Raw genomic sequence first — 15,688 nt, 5'->3', positions numbered from 1 at the left:
CATGAAGTAGGTCTGTGTATGTTCCTCAAATGATAACTGATTCCAATGACCTATTTAATGTTATTCAATATTAATGCCATCATTGTGATTAAATAGAAAATATCTTACTATATAGTATAGAATAGTTACTTGTGCAGTTACTTTATTAACATTTTCTATTTATGGTGAAAACTAGTAAGATAAATCATTTCAGTTGGATGAGGAAAATAAGGGAAAAACTGTAGTTTTTTTTTTTTCCTTGAACTTTAATACTTTCCATGAAAGGACCTCAAGGCATGTGCTTCTTTGAGATAAAATACATTTTACATCACTGTCTTTCCCCTCACATCATGGGTCTCTGCCTTCACCCCATCGGATGTTGGCTCAGCAGCATGTCTTATCTCTTCCTAACATGCATCCTGCCATGCTATATTTCTTAAATGAATGGAAACTTTGTTTAAACAGAGGAGAAATATAATGATCACCTCACCTGTTTAAAATGGCTGCATGAGTATGCTTTGGTCATTGTCATTAAAAATGTATTTGCTTGGCAAGTTCTACGGCTGTATGAATTACTCTATAAGAATTCCCCACAATAGTTACTAGGAGATGGAAATAGAGTTAAATGACTACTTCCACACGTATTTTAAAATTAAAGGCAGCAGTTTAATAAAGCGAAAAAGAGATACATTTTGGAGTTAGAGCTTCATTCTGATTCTTGGTTTCCCATTTACTTTTTGTGTGACCTTGGGCAAGACGTATGACCTTGTTAAGGCCTCCAGTGCTTCATCTGTAAAATGAGAACAAAATCCATTTCATTAAGTTATATTGAGAAAGAGATGCTACATGAAAACAGCCGACAGAATACTTGGCATAGAACAGAAACATAAACATAATTGTTTGCTTCTTTTAGGGCTTCCATTGTCACTGTTTTTAATTCTACTTGAGAACTCATTGGTAAAACTATGTTATATAGATGTTTAAAACTGCTTTTGTTATTGTCTTCCAAGAGTGAGTCAAATTTGCATTTTCTTAAGATAACAGAAAAGAGAAAGTTCAGTGAGGATACAGCTGTTAGGTTAGGGCAAATCATCTTAGCATTTGCCTTTTTGATCATTTTGCATTATTTTTCCATTTTACTTTTAAAACTTCCAAATGTTATCAAAATGAGCACTTTCTAGTTCCATAGAAGCTGTTCAAATTTTATATTCTCAAAAGGACTAAATCGGTGGCAACATTCTGAATACTCGGAAAAACAGCTTGACAAGTTCAGTCGAAAGAGAAACAGACATAAGTAATGAGCATTAAAAAAAAAAAAAAAAAAAACACGAAAAAACCTTACAGGGATATGAATTCAAATTGCTTGATTTTTTTTGGTTTTACAGGACCCACATAAAGAACCCTTTCTATGGAGGAAAATAATGATATCACTGTGGCTGGCAAGGTCAGCTGGGACATTGGCTAGGTAGCAGAAAATACATTTCTTGGCTTCATTTCCTTCCAAACAAGGGCATATTCCATATTTTGCACAAAAAATCTATCATTTCATAGCTGTAAAAAGAAACAAGGTTTAGAAAGAGTGTGATGTGGTAAATGGAAATGTCTGGAGTCTGATGTACTCAGCTGAGGTCATATGACAGCTGGACACATTTGAGAAAGTCATGTATCCATCTGTACCTCAATGTTTGAAAAAATGGGGACAGTGCCATCCAATCTGCTGGCTGGTTGTGAGAATTTAAATGAGATAATGCATGTGAAAGTGCCTGGAATATATAAGACTGTTAGTAAGAGTCACTGGGTACTTTGGCCACCTCATGCAAAGAGTTGATTCATTGGAAAAGACTCTTGATGCTGGGAGGGATTGGGGGCAGGAGGAGAAGGGGACAACAGAGGATGAGATGGCTGGATGGCATCACCAACTCGATGGACTTGAGTCTGAGTGAACTCCGGGAGATGGTGATGGACAGGGAGGCCTGGCGTGCTGCAATTCACAGGGTCTCAAAGAGTTGGACACGACTGAGCAACAGAACTGAACTGATCTGAAGAGTCACTGGATTTATTTTGTTTGTTTTTTACTAATGATATTCTCATTTAATGGTTAAAATAAACCAAACGTAAGAGGCCAAGAAAATTTGGAAATCTCAGAATTCTCATGAAGAAACCTTTTAAGAACTTCTGTAAAATAATATCATGAACATATGGAGTAGATTTCCAACTCGAGCACACTGTGGCCTCAGAATTAAGATTAAGATGATTGACTTTTACCTACCCTGGAAACTGTGACAGGAGTTCCACGCATCTGAGCTCTCACAAACCTAAGTTTGCCAAGACTGAGGAGGCACGAAGCATTCATTGAAGAAATATGTCTGCTTCCAAGCCTTCAGAATTCGTCTGATTTAAAGTTCAGGGTTACATGTACAACTCACCTACTGTGAGAATGACCATGGAGATTTCTTAATACTGTGGCCATTTTAATTTTTTTTCTTCTTTCCTCTATTTACATTTCTGGTGGTGCTTCTCAGAGATTAAATCACTAGCTCAACCAAAGCATTTTCTCCAGTATTTTCTCTTACTCATTAGCTCATTCCCAAAGTTATGCTACAGTTGGATGAGGTTCAGTTGCTTCTGAGAGACTTGTTGTTTGACGTTTAGATTCCATTCACATGACTTTATCCTTCATAACTCATAGATGATCATTTATAAAAAATACTGTCAGGAGCATGTTATGTGAAAAGTCATATTTAAGAGGCTCCACTCCTAAGGCAAGACCTATTAAGCTGTAGTAAGACATCGAAGTTACAAGGAAACTGATTGTCTCTCTGAATTACGCTCAATCTCTTTCTCAGTCTCTCTGATGAGGCCTCTCATCTTAATGTGTTTGTATAATAGAATTAGAGATTTGGAAAAGGTCAGAACTGAGATGTGAGAGTTAGACTACAAAGAAAGCTGAGCACCGAAGAATTGATGCTTTTGAACTGTGGTGTTGGAGAAGACTCTTGAGAGTCCCTTGGACTGCAAGGAGATCCAACCAGTCCATCCTAAAGGAGATCAGTCCTGAATATTCATTGGAAGGACTGATGCTGAAGCTGAAACTCCAACACTTTGGCCACCTGATGGGAAGAACTGACTTCCTGGAAAAGACCCTGATGCTGAGAAAGATTGAAGGCAGGAGAAGGGGATGACAGAGGATGAGATGGTTGGATGGCATCACTGACTCAATGGACATGAGTTTGAGTAAATTCCGGGAGTTGGTGATGGACAGGGAGGCCTGACGTGGTGCAGCCATGGGGTCGCAAAGAGTCGGACACGACTGAGTGACTGAACTGAACTGAGAGTTCATTAGTCCAACTTCCTACTTTTACTGGAAGATAACTGACACAAATGTTTAACGGTTTTTGTTTTCAAAACATGGAAGATAATGAGATTGTGTTGATGTATAAAGCGATACTTCAGGCCAAGGCCAAATCTAAGAATAGGAAGCAAAGTTGCTTCTGTGCCCATTGAAGGCTGGGGAATAGAGAAAAAACTATGATGTAGTGGAAAACATCACTCAAAGCTTCAGATTACACATCTGTAAAATAGTGATGTTAGTAGTCTGTCTACGGGTTTTGTAAAGATTATGTGAAGCAACTCATGCAAAATACTTAGTCCAGTGCCAGACACCCACTAAGAACTGTGTTTTCTCTCTCTTTCTATATATATATATATATATATATATATATATATATATAGTTGTGTGTGTGTATATATACACATACGTAGAGTGGCATAGTATACATGACATAAAAGCTACGACTTTATTTTTAAGAAGTAGTTCAGTTGTATTAAATACATTGACACTGCTGTGCAGCCAGCAATGCCATTTATCTCCAGAACTCTTTTCCTCTTGCAAAACTGAAACTTTGTACCATTAATAATAATACCTCATTCCCCCTGTCCCCCAGCCCTTGGAAACTACAGCTGTACTTTATCTCTCAATGAATTTGAATTAGCCACTTTAGCTAGCTCATCTGAGTAGAATCATACAGTGTCTGTCCTTTGAGGATTGCCTGATTTTATTTAGTATAATGTCCTCAAGGTCCAGCTATTTGGAGCATGTACAGAATTTCTCTCTCTTTTAGGTTGCATAAGATTCCATTGCATGTCTATGCCACATCTAGTTCATTTATCTGTTGATGGACACTCAGGTTGCTCTCATATTTTGGCTATTGTGAACAATACTGCCCTGGACAGCAGTATTTTCAATATTTGAGACCCTGTTTTCGATTAGTTCCATTTTATATCTAGAAGTGGAATTGTCAGAATGCTGTGAGTCGAGAAGTGAAAAGGGGTAAGAATGTCATGTCACCACGGAGAAGGCTTCCAGAAGGAGAAGGAGAAAGAGAAAGAACACAGAAATCTAGCAGCAGAACTCACGTGATTGTGGACAGGTCTAGATCTGCACTGTCCTCTACAGTGGTGATAATGCCATTTGAGATGTGGCTGGTGCCACTGAGGAACTGAGTTTTTAAATTTTTAGTCTTAATTAATTTAAATAATTGCTTATGTCCATGGCACCCCACTCCAGTACTCTTGCCTGGAAAATCCCATAGACTGAGAAGCCTGGTAGGCTATGGTCCATGGGGTCGCAAAGAGTCAGACACGACTGAGCGACTTCACTTCAGGGGCAACCATAGAAGACAGAGCAGAGAGCACGCAATCTATAGAAAAAGAGGTCACTGAGGGGTATTGAGGAAGGTTTTTATTTCTGTTTTTCTCAAGATATTAGAGACTTACAGGATTATAAAAATGATGAGCATTAGGCAGAAGAGCTTTTGAAGTTGAAGCACAGGAATAGGAAAATAATCAATAAAGTTTCTGAGAGGAGGTAAGGTTGATAAGATCTAGAGCAGGAGGGATTCTTCGGCCTTTCACAATACACAAGATTATGATGATTCTATGGGAGGAGAGAGGAGGAGTATGATGGTGTTGGCAATTGTCAGGAGTGTAGGCCGGTGGCAGGAAGCTGAGTGGGTTTCCAACAGACGGATTCCATTTTCTTCCCAGGATGGGAATTGAGGTCATCTACTGGGAGGGAGGGAAAGAGTAGTAAGCTAGAGATTGCAGGAGTTGAGAAGATTTAAAACAGCTTTTGGAAAAGACAGAATGCTGACGATGGAAACCTGTGAAGTTTGTTGAGCAGTCCTTATTTTTCAGACAGGGAAGCCAGACTTAGGAAGGTGTGCATGTCGCTTAGTTTCTTTCAAGTCCAGAAAACAGTGGAGACTTGAATCTTTCTGAGTCCACAGATTCAGTTCTTACACTGCCAGTAAATTAACCTGCCTGTGCCAAGCTCCAGCGCCTTATATGTGCCTCTTCTGATACTTTTCACCTCCATCTTTTATGGTATTTATTCATGCAAAGGCTCTGTTTCTCTTAGTAAATTCCAGGTGTGCAGAATCTATCGTCTTAAAACATCCTAGCCGCTCCACAGTGCCCAGCACAACTCCTCACAGACAAAGGAGGCTCAGTAAATATTTGTTGAGTGGTGCATGGCTGGATAAAGGGAGGCAAGATGCATGAGGTGGAAGAAAAGGCCCTTTCTCATACCCGGGTTCACCTTCCCCATTCTTATGCATGACTGACTCCATTTATGCTCTGCATTTCTGGCTTAGACATAGCTGGAGCCTCTCCCCATTATCATGATGGTTTGGAGAGACATACTTGAAAATCAAGTGAAGCAATTCAGTGTGAAAAAGAAGGGCTGTTATTTTTCTGAGATTTTTTTTTCCTTTTTAAAAAATTATTTAATTAATTTATTTTGGAGTCCAGACATGGCAGGAAAGCTGACACTTGGGAGGTTCCTCTTTCTCCAATATAACTGACATCACAGAGTTCATGCCCTTATCTTTCATTCTCAAGGTTATAAACAAACATTGAGATTGGCCAGAGCCCTGACCTTGTGGGTGACTAAGGCCCCTTGGAGTTAAAATCTAACTAAGATTTCCCCCTGGGACTCCAATTCTATCATATTGTGCTATATTTACCGATGATGTTACACTTTATCTTAGCAAATATTTAATTTGTTGAGAGAAAACATGTCATGAATGTATTACTCATAAGTTTCCCTGTTTCCCAAAGATTCTGGCAAGCGGCAGAGCTGGGATTTCTGGGGTCCTATTCATACAGCTGAAACAAAGCCAAGGGCCAAACCTTAGCGAATTCAGAGGAGAAGAGATGGGTGTTGTACTGAGGCTGGCAGCGCTTGCTGAATGATTTGATGTGGCCAGTTGGTCAGTAGGCATTTCCCATGCGATGGTTAGCTTAACTCTGAAATCAAATGGTTTTAGAAATAAGTATCTAAGAACCAAGAAAATGTATCTGACTCACTGAAAATATGGGAAGCTCACTTTTATTTTCCCAATTCCATTGTCCTCTGTTCAATTAAATATGCATGTCACTGACCATGGATAAATCTAAACATTGATGGGATTTTGCATCACCAGTATTTATGCTCACGCCAGAGCTCCTGAACTGAAACACCTCTGAGAGAATAAAATACCTGTTGGCACTGATGGTTTTGAGATTATCGAAACATATACTATTTTAGAAAATCAAAATATGCTGTTTTAAAGAAGAGTTTTTTTTTTTTTTTTTTCAATAAGCACCCTTAAAACCTCGTTATTTGTACTGAGAGCTGAAACCTGACCATAGAAGCTGTTTTCTTGATTTCCCAAGTGACCTCATAAAGGGTTTGGACTAACTTTCTCTTAATTCCAAAATCCAACGAAAATAAATTTTATCCAGATGTTGGGCTTGGAGATTCGTGTTACATTACAAACATAACTGAATATTTGTTTTTGGAAAAATTTACTACTGTATATCATTTAAAGTAAAGGTTATATGTGTTTTTTCATTCTTGTCACAGCTTCTTATTCTTTTAGCCTCTGAAGCCACTATCCCATCCTGAGTATCTGACGTTTCTGTGTTTGTCGACAGTGCGCATGATTAAAATGATATTTTCATATTTCAATGTAGTTGGAGCTCCTTAAAGTAGAGGGTTGTAAGTGCAAAAAAAAAAAAATAAGATATGCAGCTCCCTAATGGCTTATTACCATCACATTTGCAATTCAGATCAGCTCTAAATTGACTGAAATTTTTAAACACATAGCAGGCAGTTTAAACTAATGATTGTCTGGAGGTTCACATCTGACATGAACTAAGCTTCTGTTCAAAACAAATTGCAAATAATTCCTCCCTTAGAGTCAAAATGTCACTTTTAAAACTCCATGTTATTGCTAGATTTTTGTCAGTTACATACAAAAAAAAAATCTGCTTTTATAGTGTGTTCTATCTTTGAAAGGACTGAGTGACACCATTTCCCTATTAAAAAAAAATAACACAACACCACGTATCTATATATATGGCTCTCCATCAGTTTCACTAGGAATCACCTCCCCCCATTCCCCCTCTTCCCCTTCAAAAATCCTAATTGTAAAGTAAAACACCCTTGGGGCAGTGGTAGACCCGGTTGCTAAGCAACCCTCAGCAGGTAGCGGGATTCAGCTGCAGATGTCCTGATTCTTTCCTAAGAACCTTCTTATTACTGTTTGTGTTAATCTTTAACCAGGCTTTTAAACCACAGCCTTTCTCTCGGGTCTCTTGTTGTTAGATTGCACAGGCCTCCTCAAATGTTGTCCCAGAGGTAATGGTATTAAGGGGTGGCTATTGAATGTTTGGAGAGTGATAAGCACTGAAAGGGATTAGAGTTGCATGTTCCAACTAACCTTATTCTACCGTTCTTAAAAAATATCGTGAAAATTGGACCCTAATAGGAACAATGGTTGGTGTTGACACACAGCTCTGAACCTGCTTTCACTCTGAGCTTGTAAATATGGTGAGGCCACCTCATGATAATTGTTCTTTTTAAAAGATCCACATTCTCCTACCAAGACCATGTATGGAATTCATTTAGCATTTGTCGATAGCCTTAGACTGAGTCCCAAGTCATTCGGTTTAATTACAGGAGAGCCAGGTACGGATGGGTTGATGGACAGACAGATTTAATAACGGGTTGAGAGAATCTCCTTCTTTGGAGAAGTGTTTCTGCCTCCAGTCGGGGAGGAGGGTCTTCACAGTCCCAAAATTCTGTGATTGGGCTTAAATTTGACCAGTTCTTCAAGGCTGTGTCAGTGTCATGTGAGAAGAGAGGCGCATTTAACAGTGTGGAGATCTCTTCATTTCCTCTGTTGTGAGGTTTGGATAAATTTCACAGAAGACCCCTCATAGCTGTTATTGGCCAATAGGAGTAAGCTCATAAAACATGTTAAAATAAGCCTATTTCTGCATCCTCCTTACACAACATAGGGCAGAGTAAAGACAACACAATTTCTCCGAGGCCTTTTCACTCCCTTTCAGTAGATTAAAAAAATCATCACAGATGATTCACTCCCAGGACCTGCATTCTGTGTCATTTAAAAGGAATTCAGGCCTTTTCCCAACATAACATTTGCTTACAGACCTGATCCTATTATGCAACAGAATATGTGCTTATTAACACTGATTAACTGACTTGGAAATTGGAGAAAGGTCAGAGCAAATGTGAGAGATAACATTTTCATGTTTTCCAGACCTTATTGAAGTTAATCTATATCGATAAAATCTTCAAATTTTGGATTCATCATACACACATCCATACACAGACAAATAAGATATTAGTCTCCTGCTTTCTGAACTCCATTGATATTCTCCTTTGTTTGAAGCTATTTATGAGATATTTTGATCTTAAATTTAAAAAAAAGGAAAAAAGTATAGCTGCCTCCAAAAGGTTGACAGTTGATTGGTGTCCACCATCTCCTAGGTTGTGTGTGGACTAGTTCATTTTTATTCCTCTCAGTCAGTTCAGTTCAGTCATGTCTGACTCTTTCTGACTCCGTGGACTGCAGCATGCCAGGCTTCCCTGTCCATCACCAACTCCCAGAGCTTGCTCAAACTCATGTCCATAGAGTTGGTGATGGCATTTATTCCTCTAATTCCACCAGACATCAAACACTAGGAAAATACCTTATATTCCTGATGGGGAGACTGAGGCAGGGAGCTTGTTATCCAGTTTTTGGACTGTCATGTTTGAATGACCCAAAAGTACCATGATACCAGATAAGTGTTCTCCAATGTATGATGGCCTGAAGGCTTTCATGAGTTTCATTTTGCGTTTAGAAGACCAGCTCATTTTCTTTCCAAGAAACCTTGGATATACCATTGAGAAATGATAAACCTTCTCTATAATTTTGAATTGTCTTCTATTTAAACTCCAACCTCTGTCTTTTATCTTTCTCTTGCTCTAAGAGAAATTATTTTGTTACATGATGATTGGCCAAGTGGGTCTATTAAATTCTGAATACAGCTGGTGTTGATTATAGTTCTGCTAATGAAAGTATCTTTGTGCAATCCTGAAGGCAACTTGTAAAAGTAAACTGATGAACCTAGAAGAAAAAATTTTACATGTCCACTCATAAGCATGTTGATGGATTCCATCCTAATCAATCAAAACTTTGTTTGTCAAACAATAGTTTGTCAGATGCCAGTAGAGGAAAATATTAGTTTAGAAAAGGGCAGTTTGAAGCAGTGTGCCCATGCCTAGATTGTAGAGCCATTTTTACAGGATGGGGTTTGGCCTTTGTCTCTGCAGGTAGTGGGAATATAGGCTCCACCCTTTCAATCACTTGCTATCTCCAGGCAGCTACCTGTGTCTATTCAGGGCAGACAGATTCACGGACCTCATGGCCACTCCCCATTCATGTCCAGGATCTGTGGCTTCAAAACTATCAGTCTCCATGCCAGAAGTATAACTCGTAACTGAAGGGTATGCTGTTGGGGTGACCCATTGTAGGCTCTGTGGTTTTCATTGTTGTTGTTATTGATGCATGAACACACTTTTAATATTTCTAGTCCCCAATTTCCTTCTTTTTGACTTCTGAATCTAGGTATGAATAAAAAAGGGCTACCCTGGTTGCTCAGATGGTAAAGAGTCAGACATGACTTAATGGCTAAACAGCAACAACAAATGGTTTACAGTAAGTGGTGAAGATTTGTTTAGTCCAGGGCTCCATTGATATTTGGGTATTACTGAATTTTGAGCCCAACAATTCTTTAGGACGAGGGCTGCCCTGTGCATTGTGGAATGTTTAGCAGCCTTCCTGGCCTTTACCCGCTGGATGTCTCTCCTCATTTGTGATAAGCAAACCTGTCTCTGGGTGTTGCCAAGTACTCCGTGGGAGTACAAAATCACCCCCTGTTGAGAACTACTGGTTTATTCCCTTGCCCCAGTGTGTGGTGTAGGCTAGTGCATCAGCCTCACCTGTAAGCTTGTTAGAGATGCAGAAATTCAAGACCCACCCCAAACCCACTGAATAGAAATCTGTGTTTTAATAAGATCCTTAGGTGATATCATATGAACCTTAATGTGTGGGAAGTGCTGGTATCATCTTGAACAAAAGTCTGGCCTTATTTATCTCGTAAGCTAAGGTAGCACAATTTCAGGAGTGGAAATGTAATCTCAGTGGAATTCTCATCCTGCAAGTTGATGTATATACTGGCAGGTATATTTAGAACATGGTTCATTGAAATATTTAAGGAAAATCAAAGGGCACTGACCAACCTAAAAATCTTTCTTTTCTCCCAATAATTATCATGTTGTTTTCTGTTTTGGCCCACTTCGTACCATATGAATGCAGATTAATGATACTTAGGAAATGTTTGCATCTCCCAAGCTAATCCATAAATAACACCAGTAATAATAAATACTGAAATTCATCCTAGTGTTTATTATGTACTAAGTGCTCTATCAGGGTCTTTAATCCTCCCAACAATTATGTGAGGCATTAACCTTGTTTGACTGATGAAGAAGCTAAGAGAGAAATTAAGTGCCTTTGTCCTGATGTCACATTTCTACAGAGTGAGGGGGGTCCGTGTTCTTTCCACCCTTTTCTTCTACCTTCCCATCTAAGGAGAGCAAAAACAAGAATGAATATTTTCTCCAGCTTATTATGCCTAAACAGCATCCATGCAGATTCTCAGCCCCAGGAATAACAGGGGGAAAGAATCGTTTTTTGTTTTTTTTTTTAAAGTCCCTTTTGTTCTATCTTCTCAGGCAGTGTTCTCATTATACCTTGAGAATGTCTGGTTGTTGCCAACAGCTTGAGGTGAAGCATCCGCTCACCCTTCCCTCCCCTTGCCCTGAGAGAATTAGCGTCCAGCAACAACAAAGCCCTGTGGTACACTGTAAGAAGCTTTCTGGGAAAGGACCGTTACGTCTCTTGTTTTTGAGATCTGCCCACTGATAGGACGGGGTACTATGCACTGATTCTGTAGCCCAAAGGTTTGATGAGTAGACACAGAGAAAGAAAACTAAATGTGGCACTCACATGATTTAATCGAAATCTAATACTTCAGTGATTCTTTATTTTTCCTTCATTAGAGAAACCCTCTGCTCTTGCTTCTGATCCTTTCTTTGGCTGAACTTCTGCTGTATCACCCGCCTATTTTTTAATTCAACCTATATTCTATCAGACGGTATTCCCAGCTTCCTTTTATCACCATGGTGACACCATACGCTTATGCCTTTATTAAAAATTTATCTTAAATAGATCTTCTAGGAACTAGTCTTTTAGGCAGTGACAGTTTTTCAGTTTCAAATCCACCATAATGTCCAGATACTGGGAATTTGTGTGCAAATATTATTCCACTATTACTATAAAGGGAAATAAAGCAAAATGTTTAAAATTAGATAGCTACTATTCCTGCTGGATGCTTATGCATGGAAAAAGACATTTTATATGCATTCCATTCTTACTTTCCAAGTGCACTTGGCACACAGTCTTTTTAAAGAAGAACTTTATGTAACCTTGAATTAGCTTATATGATCATCTACATTTGGTCAATTTTTAACTTTTAAACTTAATGTCAACTTTCCAGAAATATGTCCTATGAGAAAAATCAGAAATGCTGATGAAGATTAACAAGCATATAAACAGCTTAAAATTACTTCTATATCCAGTAATGAGAGAAGAAATAATAATATAATAATTTATACTTTGATATAGTATGAACTGGTATGGTACAGTATCATATTATTGCTATACTACAAATTGCTCAACTGTAGTAATGACTGAATAATAAGCATTTCCTAAGAAAGATATTGCAAATAATTTTAGTAATGAAGAAAGGATTATAATGCAGTAATTGAGAATATACTAAATTTATTTGTGACACTGCTTTTGTCTTTATAGCTATGTCTATACCTCTTTAGTTAATTAAACATCTTTAGTTATATGTCTATTTATAAAATTGAAAAAATGGCAAATACTAATAATGGCTATACCTAGTTGATGAGTTTATGGGTGGTTTTTATCTTTTTAAAGCTTTTCTCTGTTTTCTGTAGTTTTTTTTTCATGAACAGGAAATACTTTTGAAATCAGAAAGAAAAAAGTGAATATTTAAATATGAAATTAAATTAATTTAATTCTACCTGGATTGTAGTAATATGATTAAGAGGTCCTTGGGATTTTGCATATTTTTCTTGTATTTAAAGAGTTTACTGTTACAGAAACTACTCTTAACCTGATACTTTTGTTTTAAAAGAGGATTTCAAAACAGTTATTCCAAATGAAGGACAGAGACTATTGTCTTCACCACAGATAATGAAAAATGAGTTACAAGGAGATAGGAACAAAATCAGGGGCCATTGTCCCCAGTGTGTATAAATTAAATAGCTATGTTTCCAAAAGGTCATATCTGGAGTTTGCAGATGGGCTTGACAAAAGAAAAGATTGCCTGAATATTTTTCATTGTACTTAAACAAAAATGTTTAAGCAAAATGTAAAAAGATGGTTTTCATAAAGAATATGATTAATGGGTGTTTTACGAGGAAAATACTCAGAGGATGGTGCTGGATACTAAGAAAAAAGCACAGGATTTGATCACAGCAAACACGGGATTCTCGATTTAACTGCCTTTACCAAGATGTGGATAAATAATTTCATCTTTCTTAGCCTCCATTTCTTCACTTATAATATAGAAGCAATCTAAAATCCCTTAGAGTTGAGAGTGTGCTTTATTCTACTGTTTTACATATCCTTGTGGCAGAGATCAAGTTATGGGAGTTTATATTTCTGAAACTTGGGTCAAGGTCCTGGCTGATCCTCAACAAGAACAACTGTGTGGGCATCTCTTGTGTTGTTGTTCTCACCAACTAAATGAAGCCAAGCAACAAGGAAAGTAAGTCCAGGCACACAAAATCTCCTCTTGGTTTCCACGAAAACAGTGCTTTTTCGTTTGGAACAGTCTTTCCACATGTGGAAGTGCTTCATCTTTCATAAAGTGCTTAATGTAAACTTGTGACTAGAAACAGCAAACAGTGATAATAGCTGTTCTCTTTTATGAATCCAAGTGTCTGTTAAATATATCTAACATGTACTTGTGTATGTGAATGTGTGTATTAAAAAGACACTTAAGTAATTGATAATAATAGATAATGTATTAGTTTTTTAAAACAGCTTTATTGAAGTATAATTGATATGCAACAAATGGTACATATTTTAAGCATACAAGTTGCTGTTCTGATGTGTGTATGTGTGTGTGGTGTATGCCCTCACCAAAACCCATAACATCACCCCCAAAAGTTTCCTTGTCTCTTTTTGTAATTTCTCCACAAACTCATATGTGGTATGAAGGGTAGGTCAGAAGTTTTTTTTAAGGTTTCCATTTTTTATCATTGTGTATATCCAGTTCTTCCAGCACTATTGAAAAACTTCCCTTTCTTCCCCTTGCAACTGTTAAAAGTAAATTGCCCACATATGTTTTGGGGGTATTTTGATTTATTTATTAATATTTGGCCATGCCACTAGCAAGATCTTAGTTCTCCACCCAGGGATTGAACTCTGGCCAAGGCAGTGAAAGAACCGAGTCCTAGCCATTAGACCACCAGGGAGCTCCCGTGGGTTTATTTTTGAAGTAACTATTTTGTTTCACTGATACAGTTCTTTGTTTGCTAATACCACACAGTCTGGATTGCTGCAGTTTTATAATGAGTCTTGAATTTAGCTAATAAAATTTTAGGTGTTTTGAATTTTCATATGAATCTTAGAATTAGCTTGTCAATTTCTCCAAGAAAACCTGCTGAGATTTTTATTGGGACTGCATTGAATCTCTCAATCGATTTATAGAGAATTACTATCTTAAATTGTCTTTCCTGATTTATGATCACAGTATATCACTTCATTTACTTAGGTTTTTAAAATTTTCTCTCTGCAGAGTTCTGTAGTTTTCATTATATAGGCCAAGTACACATTTTGTCATGTTTATACTTTAATATTTTGTATTTTTGACACTGATGCAAATGATATTGATTCAATTTCAACTGATTATTCATTACTAAGCTATAAAAATACTCTTAATATTTAAGTATTGATCTAGGATCTCATGACTGTGTTACACTCAATTTTTAGTTTTAGTAGATTTGGGGAGTAGATTCCATAAGGTTTTCTTTGTGGGTGATTGTGTCATTTGCAAATATTGACATTTTACATTCTTTGTTTCCAATCTGGATGGTTTTCATTTTGTTTTTCTTGTCTTATTACATTGACTTAGCACTTCAGTAAAATAATGAGTAGATGTGGTAAAAACAGACATCATTTCTTTGTTCAAGATTTTAACAGAAAAAGCACTTAGTATTCTACCACTAAGTAGGATATTACTGAACTGAGGATATTAAGTGTACATTTTTGTAGATGTCCATTATCTTGTTGAAAAAGTTTCCTTTTGAGAAATGCTACTTTCCTGAAAGTTTTTTTTTTTTTTTTTAATTAGGGATGGATTTGGATTTTGCTAAAAAATTTTTCCATCTATTTATAATTGTGTGTGGGTGTGTGTTTAAATCAGCTAAAGCTTCCCTGGTGGTTCAGTCAGTAGAGTCTGCCTGCAATGCAAGAGACTCGGGTTGGATTGCTGGGTCTGGAAGATCTCCTGGAGAAGAGAATGGCCACCCACTCTAGTATTCTTGCCTGGAGAATTCCATGGACAGAGGAACCTGATGGGCTACACGGGATCACAAAGAGTTGGATACAACTGAGTGACTTACACGTCACTTTACATGGTGAATGATATTGACCGATTTTCAGTGTGAAACCAGACTGGTATTCCTGGGATAAATCTCATTTGGTTATAATGCATTATATTTTTAAAATTATATATCACTGGATTTGATTTGCTAATTTTTTTTTTTTTTTGCACCTGTGTTCATGAGGGATGCTGCTCTGTAGTTATTTTTCTTGTGTTTGTAGAATGAACTGGGAAGTACTACCTTCTCTTCACCTAGTGGTGGTGGCTCAAATGGTAAAGAATCCTGCTGCCAATGTAGAAGACGGAGGAGATGCAGGTTTGATCCCTGGGTCAGGAATATCCCCTGGTAGAGGAAATGGCAACCTATTCCAGTATTCTTGGCTGAAAATGCCATGGACAGAGGAGCCTCGTGGGCTGTATAGTCCATGAAGTTGAGCACTTGATAAGAATAATACCTTCAAATTTCTAGAAGTTGTGTAGAATTTCTTTCTTTCTTCAGGGTTTGATTGAATTGACCAATAAAATGACAGGTGGTAACTAGGCTTATCATCATAATCATTTTATAATGTATGATAATATCAAATATAAAAAATAACTACTGTGTTGTATACCA

At 37.5% G+C, this 15,688-nt stretch overlaps 1 long non-coding RNA gene across 1 annotated transcript in view; it reads right to left on the bottom strand.

Annotated features, from left to right (window-relative positions):
* Positions 1 to 642: 642 nt before the first annotated feature.
* LOC109576969 (uncharacterized) overlaps positions 643 to 15,688 on the bottom strand; it is a 29,375-nt gene continuing 14,329 nt past the window's right edge. Inside the window, exons 2-3 of the long non-coding RNA XR_002183455.2 lie at positions 6,172 to 6,288; positions 643 to 769 (exon numbers count right to left, since the gene is read on the bottom strand). This is a non-coding gene — a long non-coding RNA (uncharacterized lncRNA). The remainder of the gene's footprint in view (positions 770 to 6,171; positions 6,289 to 15,688) is intronic.

This window comes from Bos indicus, chromosome 23, assembly GCF_029378745.1.
Source record: "Bos indicus isolate NIAB-ARS_2022 breed Sahiwal x Tharparkar chromosome 23, NIAB-ARS_B.indTharparkar_mat_pri_1.0, whole genome shotgun sequence".
Classification (NCBI taxonomy): Eukaryota; Metazoa; Chordata; class Mammalia; order Artiodactyla; family Bovidae; genus Bos; species Bos indicus.
This window is presented reverse-complemented; position numbering and strand designations above follow the sequence as displayed.